The sequence below is a fragment of the Doryrhamphus excisus genome, linkage group LG4 (genome assembly GCF_037039965.1).
Source record: "Doryrhamphus excisus strain RoL-2023G ecotype Guam linkage group LG4, RoL_Dexc_Guam_v1.1, whole genome shotgun sequence".
Taxonomy (NCBI): Eukaryota; Metazoa; Chordata; class Actinopteri; order Syngnathiformes; family Syngnathidae; genus Doryrhamphus; species Doryrhamphus excisus.
Genome location: NC_136360.1, coordinates 12,430,047 through 12,457,449, shown reverse-complemented (window position 1 = coordinate 12,457,449; position 27,403 = coordinate 12,430,047). Strand labels below are relative to the sequence as shown.

At 41.6% G+C, this 27,403-nt stretch overlaps 1 long non-coding RNA gene across 1 annotated transcript; it reads left to right on the top strand.

The window, feature by feature from the left end:
* The first annotated feature begins 407 nt into the window (after positions 1 to 407).
* LOC131129753 (uncharacterized) lies at positions 408 to 18,324 on the top strand. The gene is made up of 3 exons (XR_013627221.1): positions 408 to 499; positions 11,109 to 11,347; positions 18,195 to 18,324. It is a non-coding gene; the product is annotated as an uncharacterized LOC131129753 (long non-coding RNA).
* The last annotated feature ends 9,079 nt before the right edge of the window (positions 18,325 to 27,403 follow it).

Here is a 27,403-nt window from a genome sequence, read left to right as displayed (position 1 = left end):
TAGAGGAGGTATTTTAAATAGACGTGCTAGTGCTAGTTAGCAATTATAATGTGTAACTTTTGAAGCGCTCCAGGGGCTCTGCAGGCTATTACATGCTTTAAGTCGTCTGTTGTACTTTCTAAAAGAACATCTTTTCACTTTTATGCACTTTAGCTTGAAGGCAGGTACAATGCTGAAGTAGTGCACGTATGGAGTTCCGGCAGCAAGACATTTTGTCCATTTTTGATACACTGCTTGACTCTTTTTCCCATATGGGATCATGTAAATAGAAATAATCTGGTCCAGGGTCAAGCTGAGTCCATCATAAAAGCTTTATTAAGCGTGCAGTGTTGCTCCATCATCCTGCATCGTCTTCTCACATTTCAGTCCTTCCTCTTCCAGGGAGTCGCATGTTAACATCAGCGTGTCAATCAAACATGGCAGCTACTCACGCTCTGTGGCGAGATGAAATGTTCCTCCTCCATCATCATGTGAACAGCAAAGAAGACAACTAAAACAGGTCGGTACATTTTTAGATTCCGGGTTGACTTGGATGTTTTGGCTGTGGCAGGCAAACGTGGAGACTCACTATCATGTTTTATCAACAGCATGTGTGTTAGTAATATGAGTGTTAGCGTCACTGCTTTGTTTTTTAAATTGCTTAATTGTGAGTAAAACAAAGAACACATTCAAGCATCAATGGAGGAACAAATTAGAGCAGCAAAGGGACTTCAGACCACCACCAGGTATCTGCTCCATGATAATGAGCCAATATTTGCTAACAGCTAAGGGTCACGACCCTGCTTGTGGCAGTCAAGGGTGGTCATGAAGACCACCAGGAGAATTGGAAGAATAAAAAAAAAGAGGAACTTTTGGAGGACCATGTTGCTGTGAAATATTTGTGAATAGACTGGAACCCGTTTGTGTCAAAACCCCATAAAACGGTGATTGTTCTGTAACGGTACCCAAATTGGTACAGGAAAACAAAAAAATGTTGTTAAAAAAAATTATTTGTATTACATTTTATGACATACAGTAGTGGAGCACACACGAGTGGTTAGCATGGAGGCCACACAGTTAGGAGATCCTGAAGACCTGGGTTCGATTCTCCACTTTCCATCTCTGTGTGGAGTTTGCATGTTCTCCCTGTGCGTGTGTGGGTTTTCTCCGGGTACCGCCCACATTTCAAAAAAACATGCTAGGTTAATTGGCGACTCCAAAATGTTCAGAGGCATGAATGTTAGTGTGAATGGTTGTTTGTCTATATGTGCCCTGTGATTGGCTGGCGCCCAGTACAGGGTGTACCCCAACTCTCGCCCAAAGACAGCTGGGATAGGCTCCGGCATGACCCTAATGAGCATAACCAGTATAGAAAATGGATGGATGGATACATGTCACGATAAATGAACTTCTGCGAAGTAGGATTTCTTATTTATATTCATATTTCCATAGTATTAGGAGCTAAGAAAACCTGTTTATGACTTCTTAAATACCTTTCCCATTGTTAGAGGGTGTGGAAAATAATCGATTTTAATCGATACGTCAGAACAGGTCAGAACAATTGGATCTTCTGCTGCTTTCCAAATTGTCCAGGATCTGTTTGTCCATCCCTGCAACAAGTACCGTCCTCCCCCGCACCACGAACAAGTGTTCAGCACAGCTGGTGACATTATAACAGCAGAGCAGTTGGCTTCTTCCTGAATTTTGAAACAATTTTAAAAGGGTAGAAGTTGTTTTACACTTTCTGTTCCTCACTACTGTGTTAGCCTACCTCTTAGTGCATTCATATCAGCAGTACGTTTTGCAGACAGGAATATAAACAAACATTGATTGAACTGTTGAAAGTGTCACTTTAACTTTGTTGTTGCTGTGTACTGTTTTTTTACAGCAGTAATTGTTTAATTGTTTACAACCAGACATTTGAGCATTTAAAGCATGATGCGGATTTTCTTCTGTCACACCATCACAACATCTGACTTGGGAATTAGGCAGCGGTAAATATCATCCCTTGTTTATTGTTGTTAATTGGTTCCAGACCCAACCATGATAAGTAAATTTCCTATAAGTAGGTTTCTTTAATTTGAAATGGAATATTTTCTTAGTTAGAACATCAAAAACTTGCTTATGATATTCTAAATATGGTTTTACGATCAAAAGACCTAGTTCTCTCAAATATTCTGTGGTAGTGAGGACTTCTCCATCCACCTCACAGGTGTGAAATATCAAGGTGCTGATTATACAGCATGATTATTGTACAGATGTGCCTTAAGTTGGCCACAATAAAAGGTTACTCCAAAATGTGCAGTTTGACCACACAGCACCATGCCATAAGCATACCATCAGCTGTCTCCAAAGGTGTTTCAGAGCATTTGGCAGTATAATAATCCCTCATTTATTGCAGTTGATTGGTTCCAGACCAACCGTGATAAGTGAATTTCCGTGAAGTAAGATTTGTTATTTACAAATAGAATATTTTCATAGATTATAGGCAACTTGTTTATGACTTTCAAAATAGCTTTTTAAAACATTTAATGTATAATAATAAGAGAAAAGGTGAAAATAGTCATTACGTTCAACACGTTTGTTGCTGTAAATGTGCTCTGGTGTTAGGGGAGCAGAGTGGGGGCGGACAGGAAGTGACAGAACATTTAGAATCTAGTTTTTACTTGTGTTATGGATTATTGTGCCTGTTTTGCAATCTTTCAAACCTACAATAACAGCCTGATGTTCATTTTCATATGTTAGACCATTTTTCCATTTTTATCTTTGAAAATCTGTGATTCAGGCAAAAATGTGCATTTTTCTACAAATAATAGGCGATATTCAACCACTAAACAGCATGATTTATTCATTAATAGACATTCAAAAAACCATAATAGAGTGAAGCCTTGAGGTTAAAGTAGGTTTCTGGACAAAGTCGCAAGTCAGCAAATTTGTTTATGTCCACGGCCAGCCAGTCTGAAGAGCGTCAACATGAACGTGTGCTACTGTGTTGTGAAGATTATGATGAGCATTATACTGTTTTTTGTGGAGATTACGAGTGTTTTGAGGGGGAACCGTCTGCGTTGATTAGCGGCGGTGCTTGGGGGCGATAATGAAGGCAAACAAGTTTGTGTATCTTATAAATCACACACTGATATAAAACTGACAATAACTAGCTGAGGGGAAACTTTTCAAATGAGCAGCTTTATGGTAAGTCATAGCGCTTGGCAGTTGATCATCACCGTCGCTCCCGGATGGTTCCGGAAAGGAGGCATATTTACGAGCGAGCAACAGATGGCGACCGTGCCTTCCTTCCTCGCTTGCGCTCCCGAAATGGGCCTTTTGGCGGCCGTATAAATATGATGAAGTGGCGGCCATAACAGGCCGCTGGATGCCACGCTAGGACAAAACGTCCAAATGAGCCGCAAAAGATTGATCTACGCCACGGCGGGCCCGCTGCGGGGAACAATGTGCGGCGACGGTAATTTAGCCGCCAAAACAATGCACGAGAGCGTCGGCTCGCGCCGCCATTTCCACTGGAGCGTTCCCCCGGCGGTGGCGGGTCATTAAAGTAGCAGCCGCTTGGCAATATGCTGCAGTCAATGTCAGCTACAGGATGGGACAATAAAGAGGGAGGGGGGGGCGGTGTTGTATGTATTAATGTCACATCGGCTTTAGCCCGCCTCCTTAAGCCTCGCCAAGAGTCACCTCAGCCAATTTCCATTATCATATTGATTGAAATAGTTCATCATAGTGTAATTTCAGCTTTAGCGCCACCCGGCTGGGAATAAGACCAAAGCATTAGCCAACAAAAGCTATTGTTCCAGAGGACGTGGGCCTGTTCCAGTTCATTGATGGACTTGATTAAGTTTAAATGAAGCAGACGGCAGATAAAAGTCAGGGTATTGACCAGCGAGTGGCGGCGGCGCCAGCGTGCACGGAAAAGCAAGATTTGCTAAATGCTGTAATCTTCAATCACATCTAACACAACTACAGACAAACTTTGGTAATGAGAGATTCAATGAAGCATGCAGGGGAGAGAATTAATCCCACCCCCCCCCCATCACCCAAAAGTGAGTTCAACTTTGAAGCGGGCTCCTCAGCGTGGATGGTTATCTAAATGCTAAGTAAGACACCTTTGGCAGCATGCTAATCATCCGTTCATCCGCACTCTGTTCACTCACTGCTTTATTTGTTCTCCCACGCCCACCAACCCGCACCCCTCCCGCACCCGCCCCTCGCCGGGCCCCTGCTCGCATCAACCTTGGAAGGACCAACGTTTGATATTCAGGCCCAACCAAGCAAGTGCTCACTGGAAAGTGGGCAGGTGAACAAAGATTATTGCTGTTATTACACAACGTTTATTATTGATACAGCTAAATTACACTTTTATTTTTTATTTACAACTTCATTCCCATAATATTTGGATTTTTTTATCTCAATGTTAATATTAATATTATTTTTCTTTATATCTCTTAAATGTATTTGTGTAGAATATTAGACTTAACAAAAAGATTATTTCTAATATTACATTTAATTATTATTATTGTTATTTCATTATCATTTATATTTATCTATGTAACTGTTTGTATTATTTTACACATTCAATTAATTGCATAGTTATTGTTTATCATTTGTGTATCATATAATTAGAATTATTGTGTACAATTATTTCAAAATGTTGTTTATTGTTTCCAAAAAATACTCCCCAAAATATCTCGAGACATTTTTTTATAGATATTACTTTTTTCCATCAGCAAAATATTATATAAAATATTAAGCAGAATGTAAAATGATTATTTTAGAATATTACAATTGTATTTATGTTTAATATAATATGTATATATACGTATAATTTATTTTATGCGTCATATTATTATTTTGGTAATTATGTAATTTGTGTGTATATTTATTTATATTCATTTTATGTATTTTATTTTATGTATTATATTCATTAATATGTACTATAATTATTTAAAAATGTTGTTTTTGATTACAAAAAATATTGCCACTTTTTTCTCAAATTATGAATTCAAAATTGTAATATCGTAACTTTATTCTTGTGAAACGAAAATACTATTATGACTATTTCTTCTTCCTAATGTGCTTCAGTGCAATAAGACAGCAAAATAAATACGTGAGCATCAACAAAAATCTTCCCCGCTTCGTCCCACGTGTATCGCCTTGCTGTTTCAGGAAATAGACAAAATATTTGTTTTGTGCTCCAAATCCGTCAGATTCACGTTTATCACATTACGGGACATTTCAAGCTTTTGTGCGACGTCTAAATAAAGCACGGCGGTGCCACCCGTGGGCTGCTCGTCTTGTTGTTGTTGTTGTGCAGCCTTCAGTCAGTCTTGTTGATGCTGCTCATTATTTGCATTTATTGTGTAAACGTTGTGTTCTTCCATGGTGGAGACATGAAGTCTTGTCACGCTGCCATCTCATCTGCATGTTTGCTTTTTAAACAGGCCATGTTCCCTTGTAACCCCCCCTTCTTGCTTCCCCTGCCTGCCGTATTCCACCGCAAACAGACAGCAGACACAAGGCGGGGAATGGCGCAATAAAACAAACGATGCTCTCAAAGGTGCGTGCGTGTCTTTGTAGCAACGTTTGTTGCCTGTTTGCTGCATTTCCTGCTCGCCTTTCATCTGTCACTTTGCCACAAATCTTCACGTCGTCACACACCCGCACACCGACACAATTAAAACTGCTTCATATTGTTATTCTACGCCGGCTCCTCGTCCTTGAACGATCGATTAGAAACGATCAGGACAAGTAATTGTGTCGTGCAACAGCTAGCTTGAAAAGAACAGCATCCCCCGGCTTGGCAATTCATGCACGAATGGAAACAAGCACCGTGCTCAGAACCTTCAACGTGGAACACTGGCATCGGTTGACTTCTAAACCCATGCTGCTTTCAAAGCTAAAGTAAACATGCAAAGAAACATGAACCCACCGTCCTATTGATGAGAGATGACTTGATAAATGTCATGTTGTGTACACAGTATCGCTGGGCAACATGGACCATACAACACATATCACAAATCAATGTGTTGATATGAAAAAATACCTGTAGAGTCACGCATTTGAACTTATACTAAAAAAAAGGATACTAACCGAGGCATGACAACAGTTTTTAAAGTGAAATGAAAAAGTGAACGCAAAACCACATTAAAACGAAGAAAACTCCAAGCCGTTAAGCAAAACTAAATGAAACTAAAACTACTCAAAGTTTGCCAGTGTATCAGTCACCTATTGGTGGGATATACAGTATATTACTGGAAGTATGGAAGTGAATGTACTGGAGGTAAAAGGGCTTCATCTAAAAGATATATGTACCTGCATTCAATGCTCCTAAAAATAATATTAAAGCCATGTGCAATACAGGCAACATAATGTATGTGAGTTTGTGTGTGTATGTATGTGGGCAGCCTTTTGAAAATGTTTTTTGAAGCACTTAATAACGATTGCAATCAATGTTTTTGTTCATGAAATGCCACTAAATCCTATTCTATTGTTGTGTATAACAAGTGTATATCATGTTAGTATTGGTTATAGCTTGGTTATATTATGTACTGTATAAAGCATCTATATTTAATGACTTGTTTTGCACTTCAATTGGCTGGCGACCAGTCCATGGATAGATGGATGGATGGATGGATGGATGGATGGATGAATGAATGAATGAATGAATGAATGAATGAATGAATGAATGAATGAATGAATGAATGAATGAATGAATGAATGAATGAATGGATGGATGAACGGATGGATGGATGGATGGATGGATGAATGAATGGATGGATGGATGAACGGATGGTTGGATGATGGATGGATGAACGGATGGTTGGATGATGGATGGATGGATAGATAGATGGACAGATGGATGAATGAATGGATGGATGGATGAACGGATGGTTGGATGATGGATGGATGGATGGATAGACGGATGAATGAATGAATGGATGGATGAACGGATGGTTGGATGATGGATGGATGGATGAACGGATGGATGAACGGATGGTTGGATGATGGATGGATGGATGGATAGATGGAAGGAAGGAAGGAAGGAAGGATGGATGGATGGACAGACGGATTGATGGATGGATGAATGAATGGATGGATGGATGAATGGATGGTTGGATGATGGATGGATGGATAGATGGAAGAAAAGAAGGAAGGAAGGAAGGATGGATGGATGGACAGACGGATGGATGGATGGATGAAAGAATGGATGGATTGACGGATGAATGGACAGATGGAAGAATGGACGGATGGATGATTGCTGGACTTTTCTGCACATATTGAGCCTCCAGGCCATTTTCCTGTTATGATAAGTTCCATTTCCTGTTCCCTGGTTAGCATCACTCTTTCCCATCAGTGGTACATAAAAAAAGAAAAATCCAAACACCCCTGTGTGTGTTTCTCACAAGATTGATGCATTTCAACTTCATTTCAACTCTCAAGTTTTTGTTTGACTTTTGAGGCAGTTTTTTGGTTGGACTTGAAATTGCACTAAAATGAGTTTCATTTTGGAGGTTCCGCTGTCATTTCTCAGTGACCAATTCCAACGCGTTATTCTTCTCGTTTCATCAAGCGTCCACTGCGATGACGTCGGCGCTAAAAGAGGTCAGCGCGTGCCCGCGGGATGCAGGCCAGCTGCTCCCTGACCAGCCCGCATCACGTGCACCTACAACAGCCGCCCACTCTCATTAATAGCCAAACAAGCACATATATAGCCTGAGGACACCACGAGTGGACTTCCTCTTGTTTGTCCCGTTATTTATGTCCTTACTGTCAGTGACACGTAGCTTGCAGCCATGATGGAAGAAATAAACACAATCTTTATTGTCTTTAATGTTGTAACACTGGGAATTATGCATTTCTCATGATAACCAAATTACACTTAATATATACCAATAATATACATTAATTTAATTGTACAAATGTGACAAATTGCCAAATTAATGACCTTTACATTTTAGAAAAACACATTTTTATGTAATTTGGTGCTAATTTGTCAGCACAATAATAAACATACTGTTAAATACCTGTCTGAAGGTGTCAATCAAAAGTCAACATTACATTAATCTCATTAGATTGTGCACCCAATGAAGGGGTCACACCACCTTCTCTTTCCTCAACAGAAACATTGTGTGTATGTGTGCGTGTATGTGTGTGTGTGTGACAGCAGCTCATGTAAGCGAGCCGTGTCATCCCAATTAGCCGAAACAATTAGAGCAACTTTGACTGTAATCATGTTGTAATTTGAAGCGTCTGGCTGGTCGCTGATTAAAAAAAAAAGGTCTTGCCTGCAGGGCAGCGTGATTAGAACCTGTCAGCTGCTCAAGTGAACGCAGGCAGCCATGCGTGTTGTGCGACATGACCCGCTGTTGTTAAACCTTGTCAACATATTAACCTGAATTCCCAAGTCATTACGGCCTCCACTGGCTGCACACTGGAGGAAATATGCATCGTGAAGGCAGCACAAGGGGGGCGGGTTGCTGTGAGAACAAACACGTTTCTGCATTCAAATGTGGCCATTTTGGAACATAGCAGCCAAAGCCCAGGCCTAAATCCAATAGAAAATGTGGAGAGTGGCCTAAACAAGAGAAGCCCTTCTAATTTGAGACATTTGGAGCGCCACTGCAAGCAAACGATTATTATACCTAACTATACCTATAATTATCTAGTTGAGTTTTGGCTCATTTTTAGTCAGATTTTTTTTTTATTGTCAGTGGAATTATGGGATTAGGTTTTTGTATATTTTATTTTTACATTTATTTTTTTATTTTATTGTATTTGTTTACTTTTTATTTCAATTATTGTCATAATATAGATTTTTTGTCATATTATTATTTTTCTATATCATATTATATTTTTTAGTTTGTCTCCTATAATTTCTTTTTTAATTTACTGATTATATATATATATATATATATATTTTAATCCTTGCATATATTTCCTCAAACATTTTATACTATCTCAATTTTCACATCCAAATGTGCTGGATTTAAGAAAAAAAGAGCAAAAAGTAGAAAAGTATATTTTCTGAAATGCGGGGGGGGGGGGTAAAAGTGTGTGATAAAGTGTAGATATTGAAATAAATACACTTCCCTGCTGCTGGAGCTGTCCAATAAGAGAATAAAGGATGAAATTCTAGTGTGAGTCATGAGACAGCAGATCATTAAATGCGCACAAACAAAAATAAATGGTTTTGACAGGAAGAGAACAATAGTTTTTTGGGGGAGGCCAAGAGGTTGGCGTGAAGCACATTTGATCCTTGTCAAAATAAATAGATTTCATGACGTCGTCCTTGGTCTGTCAATAGACACTCGCTCATAAGGGCGACGCTCCCCAAATGCTCATTTGCGAGCACACGTTACATTTGATGGATCGGCCAGCAGGGGCGGTGACCACGAGGCGGGCGGCCCAGAGTGGACAACCCCCCCGCCCTCCCCCTTTTTTTTGTTGCAAAAATCACTGCCACTGACTCTCCTCAAGCCGCATGGAAGTGAATAATTGATGTCAGGATAAAAGCAGTCAGTCAGACAGTAGCTTTACCCCCCCTCTGCACCCCCCACCTCCCGGACATGTGCCGCCCCCTTTCCTCCTCGGACGTGTGCTTGAAGTGCAAATGCGTGTTGCGACTTGTTCCCGCCGCTTGTCAGCATGTTCCCCCGGTGTCACGGCGGCCACGGGGTGCGGCCCAGTGTCACCCATGTAGTGGCGCTGTAACGCCATCATTGACGGGCCAGTGACACCACACAAGCATATAATGGAAAGCTATTGATTTTTATAGTGTGTGGCACTTGTCAACAACAGGCCAAAGGACGGGTCCTGATCAATGGTGTGCTGACACTAACCGACATACTGAACTACCCGTCTTTAAAAACAGTAGCAATACTGTTGTTTTAATTTTTTTAACACCACTCCTTATGAATACATCAAATAACATGATAAACTTACAAGAATAAAGTCCTAATGATTCAATGCATGAGGCTTATTTGTGTCCTAAGTGGCTTATTTTGCCTGATTTTATCTACTATATTGTGTAATATAAGTGTAAAAGTGACTGTAGGGTTGCCATTTTATGTCTAGAGGGCTCTAATAATGGTAAGAATCGTACAAATAACACTACAACATTTTTCTCCAAACTTTACAACTTGATTTGGGACTTCACCCTCTGTGTACCTAATGAAGTAGACTGTGAGTGTATTTTTATTTTTATTTGGTGTAAAAACTTGCCCACGGTTGGGCACTCTGGGGAGCATGCTCAGACAGTATGTCCAAAATGTAGCTGCTTGAGCCATGATCCACCCCCTCCGGCAAGATGTGGTGCTGCTCCATAACACAATGATGGACAAACATATCCAAAAGCCAACAAAGTACACTTTTACACTGCAAACTTCTACCAACTGTAACCACAAAATGTGGGGCGGGGGAGGGGGGGGGTGCTGTATTAGAAATATGTTGTACTTTATGAGAATTTGGCGAGACAATTCTCTGATATAATCAATGGTAACCCACTGGAATACTTAAAAAGATATTTCAGATTTTTTGAAATATCGAGTTGCATGACATCCCCATCAGCAGTGTAATGCATCAACGGTGACCAACGCAGGATTTGCTCCCAACAATTTTGGTACCATCCCTTCAATAATAATTACTCATTAATTTACTGAAAATGTATCATGATTGTTATTCACTTTCTATCAATGTGATATTAATACCAAATGACATGGTTTCATGATATGAAACTTAAATATTTGCCCCGTAACCTTTCCATGAGGTTATGTGATGTGGAGAGATGTAGCTGAGTGGCTAACAGCAGATTTATTACATCTTGTCCATATCAAGTGTCCCATGTCTTTTACGTCTATTGGTTTGCACTTTTAATGGCGCGTCCTCCTGTGGGACCGGGCTGCTTTCATAGCGGCGGCCTAGCATTGGACCCCCGCAGCAGATGGCGAGTGAGGCTTTGGCAACAACACATTTTTTCATGTCGGCCTTTTTTCCATCAATCCCTGGCTCCCCCTCCCTCCTTCATTCCCTCCCTCTCCAGCCAGCGGAATAATGAAAAGCCCGATTGTGGTCATGGCTAACTCAATCTCATTATAATCTCTCTTTTTTTATTCATTCAGCCCCCTGGGATGCTGTCTGCCAGCGATGTGGCTTTCAACCTCCAGAGAGAACATCTTTTGAAAGAGCCAGGAGACCATAATGAAGTCACAGAGTGGCACAATTATTTCCCAAAGAAGGAGCATTAATGTACTTCACAATTCCCCGCGGAGAAGCGTGATGACAATTGGTTTGTACAGCTTTGATCGCTGCTTTAAATACTGGCCAGGATCAACTGCAGGGTGAGGCCCCTTTGCCATTGGTAAGTAGCAGACCCAGATGTGGCTATCAAGCTTTAAAATAGAACACTGCACACACACACACACACACACACACACACACTCCAATGCATTCTGCAGGCTAACCTCTACCAATTCCTTGAACCAAACTGTCCACAATGCCTATGTATGCTTATCCAACTACAGACGTTACATTAGTCTACACTGTTAACATTATAGTCAGCACCGAGCATCACAAGACATACAGATGACCACCATGTAGTCCACAGGACATCTGGACTTTCCCCTACATTCCAATACACAATCAGTGGACTAGCTCTCCCCAGGGGGGACTATGGTGAAGTACACTTTTGCCAAACCCTCAAACTTGGCAACCTCCAAATAAGGTCGGCAAAATAACAACAAAAAACATTTAGTACATGTGCCAATATAGCATTTGTGTAAGTACTGATCTGTAACTTTTTGGTACCCTTATGCTGGGTGATTCAGGGGATTATGGTCGTTTCCCTGCCAAGACGAGTCCCCTCCACCAGAAGTTGATTCCCCATCAAGAATTTGTCGACAAATATGGGCAAGACGTTTCCCCCTTAGTATTGCATAGTTTTCCTGTCTGACACTACAAGTCTTCCTTGGCATTACAAGTGATAAAAATCACATTATTTTAGTAATAAGTTAAGTATACTATAACTTTCACAGTAAACTGTTGGAAGAATGTACATACATACATGCATCAACAAAGCCTACAAATGGATATAAATTTGTGTCAGACGGGGAAACGACTCAATTGAATCGTCTTGGTGGGGAAACGACCAGAGCATTTAGGGTATCTAAAGGGGTGGAGCTAGACACATTGCAGAGAGAAGTTGTTTTGTACTTTGTTTACGGTCTTTGTTGGATTAATGGTTTCCTTATAAGGGTTTTCGGCCCACAGGTCTCATTATCAGTGACATATTACTAGATAGTACACTAATTTAAAACAAAGATGTCAATGTTTGGATGTGGAAAAAGTTTGGACTGTCTTACTCTGTACCACCATGTCATGATGTCATGATGTTATTCTATTTTACGTGGATGATCAAGAAGACACATCCGCAGCAGAAGGAGGAATCTTTAAAAGCCGCACAGTAAGAGTACAGCAACTCTAAAGACGAGCCAAACGATATCATCCTGGTAGGTTGATGTCGATTTCATTTAATTTGCACGGCAAAGTGACACAAACAGCATCATCGCTCCTGCGATATTGTCTGAGGAGCAAAGCGTGGCCTGGGATGCAGTAATTATATTATGAAGCACAACTGTGACTCCCAGCGTGCCTTCAACTATGCCTCCACCTGCTCTCCTCCCCACGCGAGCGATCCCGTTTGAACGTGGCGTCTGGGAAGAAATTTAACACAATCCCGTGTCTTTGGGGGGCCTATTTTCACAAGCGCCGCCTCGCAAGAGAGCGCTCGCCAACACGCACGCCTTACACATCTGCAAGGCCTATCACAGGAAATGGTGCAGCTGCTAATAAGTCTTTGGGTGTTTAACTCCAGCAGGTTGCCCACACACATATTACTTGTCAAAGTACACTTAGACAAACATAAATACTGTAGATGTCCCATATGATGTCATACACTAGAGCTCCTCTGTGGTTTTTCACATTATCTACTATGCATACAGTATTCTGTGCACACAATGCTAGTTTACTGTATTTGGAACATGCACTACAACGCTACAATAAAGTACGTCACATGTTTGCGGTTGTGCAATTACACTTGTAAGGGAGGATGAAGGAGCAAAGCAATTCATCCTACTTTTGTGCATGGCGGTCTCAAATGGATCCATTAGTACACTTCAATAAGTATACGATGTACACTGTATTCTTAGTTCCTGAGGGCACAAATTTCGACATGGTAGCACCGCTCCAAATTCATCACAATCAAACCTTGCATTATGTAAGTAAGATCCATTTTTGACCGAAGAGACCCAAAAAAGACCCACAACCCACTGAAAAACTGCTCTGCAACCAACTTTTGGGTCACAACCCACTAATTGAGTATAGTGCATAATAACTAGGGGTGTATCTATTCACCCATCTAAATTATCTGTCAATGTACCTGTACTCAGATTGGGTGAGGGGTATAAACCGGAAGTCGGTGCGGTTTAACCAGAAATGGGCAGGGCTTAAATCTGTCCATTATTTTAAGTCTGAAATTGACATGGATTGATGAGCAGTTGCTATTTGTATTGTTTATTATTCAGCTGTATGTGTACTGTGTAAGTGATCCTTGAGACTTTATTCTCTAGTTATTTTTAATGAGCTGTATGAATTTGGTGATTCATGCAAACATGGCAAACGGGCCTTGTTGACTGTATTTTTTTCAAAAGCACTGCTGCGTTCAGTACTATAAGCGGTTTTCCAACTGGCTTGATGTCAGCAGCCAAACTAGCGAGCAGATGGAAAAAAATAACCACAGTCAATGACGCTATGAAACAAGTTTAAGACAGAGCGGTGTAATATTTGCTTGATGCTGCTCTTGTGCTACTGTGTAAGTGTACCTAATGTTGTGGCCAGTCAATGCAGGTTTATCATTACCACTGCACCACAAATGTTATGGAAGAGGTATTAGATATAAACCAAAACAGAGGCGAGCTGAAGTCGGTCTAGTGATTGGCAGCCACTGAGCATTTTCTTTAAATGCAAATATGGATGATGATGAAATGTGCATAGTTTCATACTCGTATTCGGCAAAAAGGCATTATCCGTAACGGTATCCGACTTATTCCTAATAACAACGCACTGTATTTTACTGTTGGTAATGGCAATGCAGTTGTAACGTTTGAAATAGTCATTAATTAGATTAATTAATTAATTAATTGTAGTGTTTCCCAAGCTTTTTTGTCTTGTGAAACCCCAGGGCCTTTTTTCCTTTTTCACTGATATGTGAAACTAACATAAAATGACCAAGAAATGACTTTATGTAGAATATCTTGGAAATTAAATGTTTCCACATACCTCCTGCAATTTGCTTGCGTACCACTAGGGGTAGGCGTACCACTGGCTGAGAATCACTGTGGTAGATGACACACCTGTATTCAGTTTGCAAGACCCTCCAAACTTCTTTCCGCTCCCTATGGTGAATATTGATGCTTCTCACCAGGAAGTTGCTATCAAAGAGGAGACGCCCACACTGGCTGAATATAAAGCGCTCGGAAAGGCATTATGCTCCTTTGAATGATACATCACATGGAAATGTCTTCTTGCCTTCAGATCCGTGTCGTTCGTCAGTGTTGCCACGGAACTCAGCTGAATCTTTAAAAACTCACCTTGTGTTGACATGTTGAGTGTTGTCCGCACACACAAACACTCTGTGGGGCATCCTGTCGAGATCTGTCTGTTTGTGTCGTCAAAGCTCGCTAATGCGCCCCACGTAGTCATTAGGCCGGTTTTGGAAGCGGTCTGCTCCATGTTGGACCCGCTGCAAGGTCCTCGCAGGCGTCTGATTGAAGCCCACCGGGTGGCGCCAACACGTTGATGGGCCCTAAGGCCTTCTCTAGGTTGCCATGCGTCGTGCGGACATTGTTGGATGCCTTTTGTTCAGGACACAGTGCACCTCTGAGGCAGGGTGTGAAGCAGGTCCATTAACAAGTGCTCTTGAAGGCAATGGATGGGCTGCACAGGGAACAGCAGGGGCTCTACTGTGTACAAATGGAGTCGACTGGGCTCCTTTTAAAGGCTTCTGTTATGTTATAATGGCTCCTGAGTGCTATCTGGACTGTCAGACGCCTGCACCACGTCTTTGTCCCCCTCCGGTCACACTGAAGGGCTGTTTACATCCGACTCTTTTGACCTGAAAATGGAAAAAACGGATGAACTTTTTGGTTCACTTTTGGAGCCTGAAAATGCAAACATGCAGAACGTGAACATACATAACTTCAGATAAGATGCAGCTGGTGTGCATTTTTTTTTTTCCAAATTCAACTAGTGACCTGGCATACATATTACATTGGTTTCATTTGTGTTGTTTACCAAAGTGGTGGTGGTGTTGTTGGAATTTGTGGTCTTCGCGGCAACGTACCCTTGACAAAACAGAAATCAAAGGTAAATAAAGGGGTACCCCGGTTTTTGTTATTAATTTGTTCCAAATGGTCAGACAAAAAACAAAGCGTACGAAAACTGAAGCCATTTTTCCCCGTGGAAATAATGTAAGTCCAATTAACCATCACACGAAATTAACAAAAAATACATTTTATAGAGTAAAATTGAGTTTTACATAAAGAAAATAATGTTAACTAATTCTAAATGATGAATTAAATGCACAAATGAACATAAAACATCACTTTTACCTTCACTCTTGTTGGTACAATGATATACACTAACCAAGACAGTGTACGCAAAGCAGGGCAAAATCTTGGTGAAAATTTTCCTCAAAAACCAAATCCTAAAAAAATGGGCGCATTCAAAAACCAAGGCCAACATGTCCACAGACAAATTCCAAATTCTTATAGAAAGTTTTCCCAGCTTTCCATAAAACAATGTATTCTATTTGCTGTGATAGTAGTAAGCTAAAAACAGTCATGAGCATGTTTATTCACACTCACTTTCTCCCACCGCTCAGAGAAAGGAGTGAGGGATTATTCGAGTGGCAAATTATGATTTGACAACCCCCTCTTTCGGCACCTGTGTTCACAACAAACCCCGCTGTTAGCCCCGCACACCCTGGCGCGGACGCTTAATTACGTGAGCCTTCCTCCGGGACGCGGCCTCCCTGCCAAAGCCAGCTAAAGTTCTCAGTCATCTGCTAAAATTGACCAATCTCCATGGGAACAAAGAACACCTCGGAAGAGATCACATCGCGCGCTAGCACTCGCTGATGGTGCCAACGCCGATCTCGGCGTGAGGCGGTTGTTACTTACATCCTGACAAATTGGCAGGCGCACAATCTGCCTGGAACGCCAGCGTTCACACAGGATCAGTGCTTGACGAGTGGCATGTGACACACAACACACACACGTTTGTTTACTTCCTCTTATGTGGAACCAAGCCATGAGGTAAACCATCCAATGAGAGTTGATACAAAACCTAAGACAATAATGTTCCCTTTTGACTGGCATTGTAAGAGAGTTCAGAATGATACAATGAATATAATACAGCTGTAATGTTTTGAACAGAAAGTCATAGAGGTATGAAACTAACTTGTACCCCATATTTCAGTGTTAGACCCTTCCAATGGTAGCATCTGTATTAGAGCCCAACCAATACGGGATTTTCAGGGCTCTGTTCTGTATTCTTCTATATCAAAGTTGGTTGGAAGTCCACAGATCGTGTGTTTTTTTCCAATGGTACTGACCAGACCTAATCAAGAAAGTAGTACAGATATCCAGGTAACACTACATAGCTTTGGGTTTTAGCTTTCCAATGAATCAGAATCAAAATCAGAATCAGAAAAGGGTTTATTGCCAGGTATGATCACACACATACTAGAAATTTATTTTGGTATAGTTGGTGCAGACACATCTATTAAAAAAGAATGAAAAATACAAAATATACAGAATAACAGTATAAATATATGTACACTGTCTTTTTGTTTGTTATTCCGGAAGTGCAGTCTGAAACCAAGTCTGAAGAAAATATACAAAAACACAGATGTGAAGAATTTTGTAAGGCCATGGATTATTTGTGTAGAAAGTGGTAGAGGAATGGTACCCCTATATTTCGATCAGTGAGCCTTCCAGCTGTACCATTTGTATCCGTCCACATCAGTGATTTGTGAGTAATAACCGTTGAAAAAAGGACTGTACCGGGCTGAAACCAAAGTTTTCCAATGGTACGATCCAGGCATGTTTGAGGGTCATAGGTTATTCCATCTAAAATAACTTGGGGGAAATTCAAATCATTTGGACCAACCATATTTCTTTCCAACGTTATCACCACTAAATTTCATCCAGACGTACCAAAACTGGGAATACAGTAAATTCAGAAAGAATGGACTAAATATAAATGAAAGACAATGGCCTCAAATGAATGTTTGACTCCTAATTTTGTCCACCCAAGATGGTCTCTTGAAAGACGTATGTGCGCCAGTTGTCATTAATAATACAAACTGATTTTATAGGCTTGCCAGGTGGGTCCATTATATCAACAGAAGCACAGAAGAACATTTGATCTCATCTCCAGATCAGAGCGAGAACAACAAACTCGAGGGGAGAAAGTCAAAGAGAGCAAGTAAGATAAATAATACAATAAAAATAGACCCTTTAATACGTAAGTGCAGTTTGTTTTTGCCTGTCAGACAACACCGACTCTCACGCAGCAAAGTGCACAACATGCTGCGCCTTCTCGTTGCTCACAGATTGATCTGTGCATGCAGCTTAAGTGTTTTAGAGCTCATAATCCCTGTAAATATCTTCAGGCAAGGCAAAGTCAGCCTTTTAACATCCACTAAGTGAAGTAAATAGAAGCAAAAAGCGCTAGTTATATATAGCCTTGTGTGAGTGCGCTGCTAATGAGGCCCGCGTGTGCGCTCAGATATTTTGAAGCTTTCGCCACCCCGCCGCTGGTTTTTTGCTGCAAATGGGGAGCGTCTGTTGCCGCCTCACACCACAGCAGATGGAGGAGAAGATGGGAGCTTGCGAGGTGGTAACAGTGAAGCCACTCATTAACACTGAATTTACCACTTCGTTAGCAACGCAGCTTCCTGCGGCGTCGAGGACACACTCGCTCCATTGTCCTGTTCTCCACCCACCGGACACTCAATTAGGTACACACTGAAATGAGATCCAATCCAAGACGTGTGTACCTAATGAAGTGTCCAATAAGTGGACAGATGGGGGGTGTTGTGGTAAAAAAAAGTTTGACGTTTGACTGACTTTCTCCTTCCTGCCCAGGAGGAGTAGGAGTCCGGCTGGCGGTCCAGCGGCTGCAACGCCAAAAACCAACTGGACCCAGTCAGCCGAACCGTTCCAGCTGCTGGAGCTGTCGGAGCGGATCAAGAGCCAGCGTCATCTTCCGAGGAGGGATGAGCGGTATTAGGTGTAGGAGGGACGGGGTCTGTGGGTTCATGACCCCCGGCTAATTTGACGTTGGCGTTTGTTTGCAACAACGTGGCTCCTCCTCCAACTTCCATGTCAAGGTGAGAACGTTCCCGCTTGAAGCAGCAGATTAGCAATGCATCACACACTAAATCCATCCTGCTCGTTGTTGTGAGCTGCAACATGACAAAAAGAGATTCATAAAAAGCAGAAACCCTCTTAAATCTGCGCTGGAGAAAATAAAGAGAGCGGCTTGACGCGCCTTCCCCGCCTGGATTATGTTCTCTTTTATCCCACTGAAATCTTGTCACCCAAAGGTCATTTCCATAATAATGCTCTCTCTTCTCCCTAATGGGATTCTGCCTGTGATTATGTATGCCGCCGTCTATCGGGCCTGTCATCGGGAGTCGCGCAAATGTAATTACATGAGGCCTTTGATAGCTAAACAATGTAATTTACTGCTTGACTGCAAGAACACACTCGCTGGAGGAACACATGTCATTTAGGTTGCAGGGAATGCTGCGCTCCTCGCAGGAACAACAAATTAAATGTGCATGCTTCTTTCGGCGACAGGAAAACCCACTCATCAGCTTAGCTCAGCCGCAAGCAGTCAAATGAAACATGCCTGACTTTTAGCTTGAAATGTTAACAAGGTTGACTTTCCAGTTGTTCTAATTCCAAAACAGCAGTTCCGTTGTGTTCATGTTCAAATGCACAGGAAGGAACGGTTATCTACTCTCCAGCCTATCTCAAGCAAACCCAGCCATCATCATCGCCATTTACAGCCGGATCTTGAACACCACTGATGTCTGCACTGCCATTATTACTGCTATTATTACACAGGTAGATATAAAGTATCCAGCTATCTATCTATTATGCCTGTGACTATTCTCATTGTATTCTCAGGTCATATCTAGTATTAGCCGTGCATTTGCCGACGAGTCTCCCGCAGATCGTACCATGTATGCCGTCATTTCCGCATATTTTTTACATTCCCGTTGTCCTCCTAACCATTTGCGGTGTTTTGACAACCAGCCACGTCCCCTCCTGCTACCCGGAACACGATTTAGCAAAGCTCAAGTATGCTGGGAGTGGACTGTCATGGGGAGCGGACGCGCTGCCCCACACACTAGAGGTTTCAAAGTCTATAAACGTATAAACTTTGCTTAGAAAATGTTCCTCGCCGATATCGATACAGCATCCTGCTCTCTCTGTGGTATGTGTGCCTGCTGGCTGGACTGGCAAGTAATGGTGTGCGGTGTTTGGTTGCCTGTCGCTGCTGAGTCATACAACGGTAAATCAAACACGGGGGGGGGGCAAAGGGACAGACAGCAGAGGCACACAGCCAGGTTGGTGTTGGAATGAAACGGCCACAGGCGGACATGAAACCAACTGAATTATCGATCTTTTTACATTGGTATCGATCAGTAGCGATACCAATGTTGGTATCAATATTAGTGATATTTGGCTCAATCTACTGCACTGTTTAGAAATCGTCGAAAGTGACAAACTTCATAGTGAGGATGGATGATAGACTGATCATTTCTAATTTTTTTATGGCATGCGATTGGACCTACATTTTGTTCAAGATGTCAAGTAATGGGATTGTAAAGCTGACTTTTGGGGTGTTATTTCATGTCTACAGGGCTCTAATGAAGCTAAACACTTTATTTAGAAGTTCATAAACGGGTTTTCTATGCTCTAACAACATAAATATTCCATTTATTAATATTCTTCACAGAAATTCACTAATCACAGTTGGATCTACAACCATTTAAGCATAATAAACAAGTGGTAACTGGATAATCTAACTGATTTGTCCATAAATTTCCAATCTCTGGGTTGGATTTAGCTTGTTGCTGACATTCTTCTACTATTTCGGATCAATTGCGCACAGTCAAGGTTTATGCCATGAATATGCCTCACACACACGTTACACGTTTTAAAGTATAAAATGTATCAGTACTCACCACTAATGAATGATAATGTAAGATGATCCATGAGCAAATGGAATGGGATTGACTGTCCAAAGGTAGTGCTTCCATAGCCAAACAAAACAATGGAGTGTTTGAGGACTGGTGAAAAAAGTGTGAAATCTCAAGACGTGAAGAAAAAAACATTATCAGTGAAGACAAACAGACAAAAAGTTGGCTTTCTCAGTAAGTAAAGTGTATAGTGCGGGGGGGTCAATGAGTGAAACGGCCATGATATGGGATTGCTGATGAAAAAGGTGAAGTGGGAACATTGGGAGTGATAAAAGGGGACAGGCAGCAAGTGACAGTCAGGTTAAGACACAAGTCATGTTCAATCGCAGGTGGAAACATCAAACACGGTGCTTCACAGCGAGCCTCGTCTTGACGGAGGATTTGCTGTTGTGCCGATGAGATTCAATCTGCTGACACGGCCGGGTTGGCTACGGGGGGATTAAAGCATATCAACTTTAAAGAGAGAAACAATACCTTTTCCAAATTAAACGGATTAAGGCCGGTATGTCGGATGGGGATCTCCCTGGGCTCGCTTACTTTTAAACTCTTTTCTTTCTGAAGAAGTCTTTCTCAGCCATGTGACCCTTTTCTCCGTCCAGCTCTCACGTGGAAGCGGGGTGGGGCGAGAAGATGACGGCCGTCGCCGTCGGATTTTCTCTGTTTTGGATGCAGGGGGAAAGGAAAACAAACACTTGGGCCTCACTTCCAAATGGCACATTTCCATTTGCCGCTCTGCTGAGCGCTCGCAGTACATCACCTCTCATCCACTTTAAATATGCAGGCTATTTTTACACTTTTATTAAATGTTATTATTACCATAGCAGTACACGGCGCCGGGAGGAGGATGCAGCTGCGATCAGGCGCATCTTTTCCCGCCTCAAACTTGATAGGTTATCTTTCTTTAGGATCTTAAAATATGGGTGAGGTCTCTTGGTAGGACAGATGTGTCAGTTTGGCATTAAAAACAGGAAGTGAATGCGCTGGAGGTCTCTATGTGTTTTAATCTGGAAGTACGGCGGGACAAAGTCATTTGGCAATCACACTGTTACTTCAGCTCATTTTTTAGCAAACATTCAGTCATTGTTGGTCCTTTTCTGTGATAGCAAAGCCTCTGTCACCATCACATGACCAGAAGTGACCAGTTATGTGCTGCTGAAAAGTCAACATAATATCTGAATATTGTGACTGGCGTGACTCCCAGTCAACATTCTGCTGACATTATTTTGTCTCATACATCTCCGCCAAGTAGGATTCTTTATTTAAAAATTGAATATTCTAGAGTATAGAAAACCTGTTTACAACCTTCTAACATTATTAGAGCCCTGTACACAAAAAATAACATCCCTATAGTTACCTTTGCACTCCTATTACCCAATATAGTAGACATAATAACCGAAAATAAGCTATTTAAGAAATATATAAGACTTGTGCTTGTGCCCGACTAAGGTCCGACTAAGGTCCGACTCTAATCCAAACGGACGCTAACCAAAATTTTTCAATTAAGCTTTTCTAGAAAGCTGCAAATGTTAATACAAAACATATTTCTTATAGTTATACATGCAGAAATAAAAATAAAAATGTATATACATGATGATTGAAAGGGATAAATGAACATTTTAGACTATTTTTACCATTCTTGAAAATGTGGTTTTTGAAGTGACTGTTGCCAATAGACATGATGTGGCAGCGAGATCCACCATCAGTTTCTTGAATTCAGTCGTGTTTCTCACCTCAATAACCAAAAAAGAAGCCAAACACTTTGCAAGTGGGGATAAAAACAATTCTAAATGCGTATAAACCAGTGAAAAGAACATTTAAGGTGACTTTTACTGTACCTTTATTGAAGACTACTGTTCCCAAAGACACGATGTGGCAGCGAGACACCACGGGGACACCGGTCCCAAGTTATTTCTTAACTTTAATAGTGTCTCTCACCTTCTTTCTTTCCTTGGCTCCAATTTGGGTTAGAGTACTGAGGTGAGAAAGACTACTGAATTCAGGAAACAACTCATGTCAAAACAGGAAGGTGGTAGTGGTGCCCTTTCGTTAAAGAAAAAATTCTGTGTGTAAATCTATAATTCTAATATGGAATATGGAAGGAATTATTTGGGGGATAAATTTATTCAGTTAGCGTCTGTTTTGGTTAGACTTAGACCACCTGGAAGGGATTAATGACACTAACCAAGGTTCCACTGCATATATAGGTATGTGTAAACACAGTCAAGGCACTGAGCTAGCTGTCAAAAAGTCCAGTGGAAATGCAAGGGTCTATTTATTTAACACCATCAACGAGAGCACCCACTCAATGACAGCAATGGGATTCCCCGGTGGCGTTCTGAGGTCTGTACGAGAGATGATTATTCTGTCGTCAATTGCGCCTTTTCAACCCGATCAATGCGCCCGGGCTTGGCTATGGAGCCCCTCATTAACATGGGAGTGCCACTCAATCAGAGCCAGCCTCAAATAAATCAAAGGGTCGTCCAGAGAAGAAAAGGAGCTAATATTTCCTCAACAAGCCCAGAGAGACGGCGTGGCCAGATGCAAATTGCCTCCCAGGAGAGGAGGAGGAACTAGCCAGGAGGCGGCAGGAAGCTAATGAGTGTAATGCTAAATGTATACAAAGGGAGGGAGCCTCTCTATTCAGACCAATTAATAGCGTCTTATCAATGGAAGGCTACTGTAGGAAGAGGAGGGGGTGCTGGAGGGGCTCGCCATCCTCTCTATTATTCAGCATGGGCCGGGCCACCGTCATTAGCCCTGCGGGAGTCCGGGCCGGGCCTGCGGAGTTAAGGGGATTTTAAAAAGCACTCACTCGTCACATCAAAACAAATCACACCCAATCAAAGGCGCTCGTCGTGAGGGGAGGAGGGGACGGGGGAGCGATTTAGGGGCGGGTTAAAGGGAACGCGGCCCCCGTAGCGAAGCAACATCCAACCCGGAAAGATTCGAGACAATGAATAATAATTGTTTGGAGGAACAGTGTAGTAATCGCGTGAACTTGAAGACATTTAATTGCAATTAGCATGCCTGCCACATTCTTATTTGCATATTTTGACACACTGCTAAAGCGCTCGTAAAGCCCGCCACCAGATTTTCTATAAAAAGCCTGAATAGGAATGTTTTTGTACTTTTACATTCAACATTTGGCAACCTTTTACTTTAACCGAAATCATTCATATACTTATACAGTACATTGGGATTGAATCACAACATTTTACATGTTTGAATTTATACCAAGTCAATAAAATAGCAGATTATATAACAGACGGAAGCAAAGACATTCATGCATTTTCTACCGCTTTTTCCTCACAAGGGTCACGGGAGCCTATCCCAGCTGTCTTTGGGCGAGAGGCGCGGTACACCCTGGACTGGTGGCCAGCCAATCACAGGGCACATATAGACAAACAACCATTCACACTCACATTCATACCTATGGACAATTTGGAGTCGCCAATTAACCTAGCATGTTTTTGGAATGTGGGAGTACCCTGCAAGGGGAGAACAGGCAAACTCCACACAGAGATGGCCGAGGGTGGAACTGAACTCTCGTCCTCCTAGCTGTGAGGTCTGCGTGCTAACCACTCGACCGCCTTGCCACCGAAGCAAAGATACTACATACACAAAAAACAAACACCCGTCTTGAAGTTGTCTTTAACTGCACACGTGCTTGTTGTGGCGGGACAACACAAAAAAATAAAGAACGAAGAGACCGGCCATCTTAGCAAGGCATGTTTATCGGGGCTGCCATCCGCCTCCCGCAGCTTTTTGAGAGGACGTAAGGCGAGGTTAATCGGCAAATAACTTTGGACACGTTTGCCTTCACAGCAAAAAATCCTCCGTCAGCACTGACGCTCAAAGCTCTCAAATATCACGGGCGGCACTGCGAATAAATGAGGACGTAATGAGGAAAGTGCTGAGCGCCGCCTCAGAAAAGGTTAGCTGTCGACCCCGCCTGACGTTTGCACTCGTCACTGATGAAAGATACATAAAAATACATAATATTTTCACCATGGAGCAGTGTGACATGGATACGGTCTTTGGGCTCCTATGTGTTTTTGTGTTTATTGTTGGTCTTCATAATGCTGACAACTATAATAATAATGGACATAATGATGATAATGACAATAATTGGTGGTAAAAAAATTCATAATTATGACAATTATAATAATGATAATAATAATAGTCATATTTACATTAATCATGAGAAAATTATAATGGCAATAAAGCTAATTGTAAGAGTGATTAATAATAATTGTAATCAAAATAGTAAACATCTCTACAACACATGCAAACTCTGCTCTTCCAGATCTCCTGACTGCATGGCCAATCATTAATCACTAAGCCACCATAAAGTAAAGTAATATAAAAATGATAATATTCATTAAAAACGTGAATTAAGAAAACAATTCATGAGATGCGTAATTCATGTTATTGTTGAAATATACACCATGTCAAAAAATAAACCAATTTGCGCCGTGTATTTGAGCCCAGCACTTGACCTTTTGACCTCAGCATAGGTGAGAGGTCAAGCGGCTTAAAGAGAAATAGACAGGCAAAGAAAGAAACGATGAAAGGATATACAGTAGTCATCACAGATGAGTGAATATTAATGGGATGCATCATCAATATGTTTGAAATACACCTCAGCTGCTGATGCCTGCAGGATGGCTGCCATGACGACCGTCATTAATGAGGCTGCCCATCAATTATTTATCTAGTGCACACACACACACACACACACACACACACATAGGTGCTGCTTGGTGCAGCATATTTGAGAGCATCAGTGGTCACATTGTGCCCCTTAGTGGAGGAAAGCCCTCAGTGTTATTGATACTTGTTTGTTTGCACAGGAAAACACATCTTAATCACTGGAATTGAACCTTGATTTGAATAATGAGGAATCCCTGGGGGCATGACCTCATTTCTAATAATACAAAACATGAAATAACGTTTAAAAAATAGTATAAATTTACATTATAAAGCAGTGAACAGAGTTACATGCAGTGTATTAAGCTATAAGTGAAAGTGTCGGTTTTAATGCATGTTATGAATTACAATGTATGAAACAAATGCCAAATAATGTTACCAACTAGCCAAGGGTCCAAAGTGCAGCCTGAGGGTCGTTTTGGCCTGTAGCTCATTTTTTAATCAGGCAACGGCATATTCTAAAAGTAAAACAAATTCATTAATGAGATATAGTTTCAGATATTACACTAATTAATACAATATTTTGTTAGCTAGCTTACACTGGATTGTTTTTTGCATTTTTAATGAACAAAATGTATTAAAGTAGCCCTCATATCCTTTTATTTTTCTGTATGTTGCCCTTGCTGGAAAAAGTAACAAAATAATCTACATATTACTAATAATTTTATTAATCAACAGGAAGAAAAATTAACTATACATCTTTTAAATTGAATTACATAATGCATATTTTGCAAAAAATTAAAAAAAATGTAAACCTTTAAGTGGCGGTGTTGTTTGTTTTCAAACACCTCTTCACCTTGATCCCGCCCTCTTCCACCCTGTCAGCCAATAGGCTTTTCCCCTCACCTGCACCTCCTAGCGTTAGCACTTAAAGCTAACATAGCAAGCGACGGCGAACAATCAACAGCCAACATCACGCCAAGTGGAGGTGCTGACATCTTGGCTTTAATTTGACTGGCAGTCACACTCCACCACAGTTTGGCGCCGTTTCACAGTTTCCGGTGCGAGGACACAAAAAAAAAAAAACGAGAAGCTAACACGTATTGGGGCCGCGCTGCCACTGCGCCACATGACATTCCTTCTCGTAGATTTTGTGTTATGACAACACCAATGCCACTTTGGCTTTGGGATGATATCAGAGGTTGCTATGACAATGAGGATGAGCGACAATGAGCGGCTGACAAAAACACACAGTGATGTAACCTTTGACCCTGGCTACATATCTAATCAATAGAGTTCTTGCCCCGACTTATGAACATCCTCCTTGATACAGTTGCTGATATTCACCTCATCCACCTTGCCATAGCAACATGTACTTTTAAAATCAATTACGAGAATAAAATATAAAAATAAGTTGCATGTTTCAGCATTGATTGAAAGAACGTACATATGAGAAAAGGTCAATCGTTGACCACGCCCCCTGTCCTCTCTGTTTAAACAGTCCCAGGCGTCCTCATTTAGCGCTAACACACTCGTTGCTATGCGTCGGCTGCTTCATACGTTTGACCTTGTCCCTGACATAAAATCAATGTGCCGACCACGCCAAGCCTCCACTTACTTAGTCGAGCGCTTGACTCGTTCCGTCTCAGCGGATGCCGTGAAAACTACACAAGGACGCGAAGACAACGTGAACTTGTTCTCACAACCTGCTGAGATGATGCTGTCTGTCCATGATGTATGTTGTGTAGGGTTGGGGTTGAGGTTAGAATTAGGTTAGGATTAGGCCTAGATCAGGGTTAGGTTTGGTGTTAGTGTTAGGACTAGTTTAGGGTCAGAGTTGAATCTAGAGTTGGAGTTAGTGTTACAGTTGGCGTTTTGGTCGAAGTAGTGTTGGGGAGGTCGTCGGGATTAGGTTTAGAGTTAGATCAGGACTAGGCCTGGATTGGGTTTAGGTTTGGTGTTAGGGTTAGGACTAGTTTAGAGTTGAGTCTGGGTTGTGGTTACAGATAGGGCGAGGGCTGGGTTTGGCGTTAGTGTTACAATTTTGGGTTGCGGAGGCATTGCTGGTTAGGTTTACAGGACTTGGACTAGAATGAGGTTGAGGCTAAACTTGGTTTAGTATTACTACTAGTTTAGATTTATTGTTGCGGTAAGGGCTCAATTTGAGCCAGAACCTGGGTTAGAATTGTGAGGATTAGGTTGCGGTTTGAGTTAAGGTTAGAATTGGGTTTGTGATTATGGTTAGAGCTGGGTTAGGAGTTATAGTTCATGTTTTGGTCAGAGGTAGTCGGGCGGTGGTTGGGTTAGGCTAGGACTTTGACTAGAAGCGATTGAGATTGACTAAAAGATTAGGGTCGGTTTAGGGTGTAAAACTAGTTTAGACTTATTGTTGGGGTAAGAGTTTGATTTGAGCCATAGTGTGGGTTTGAG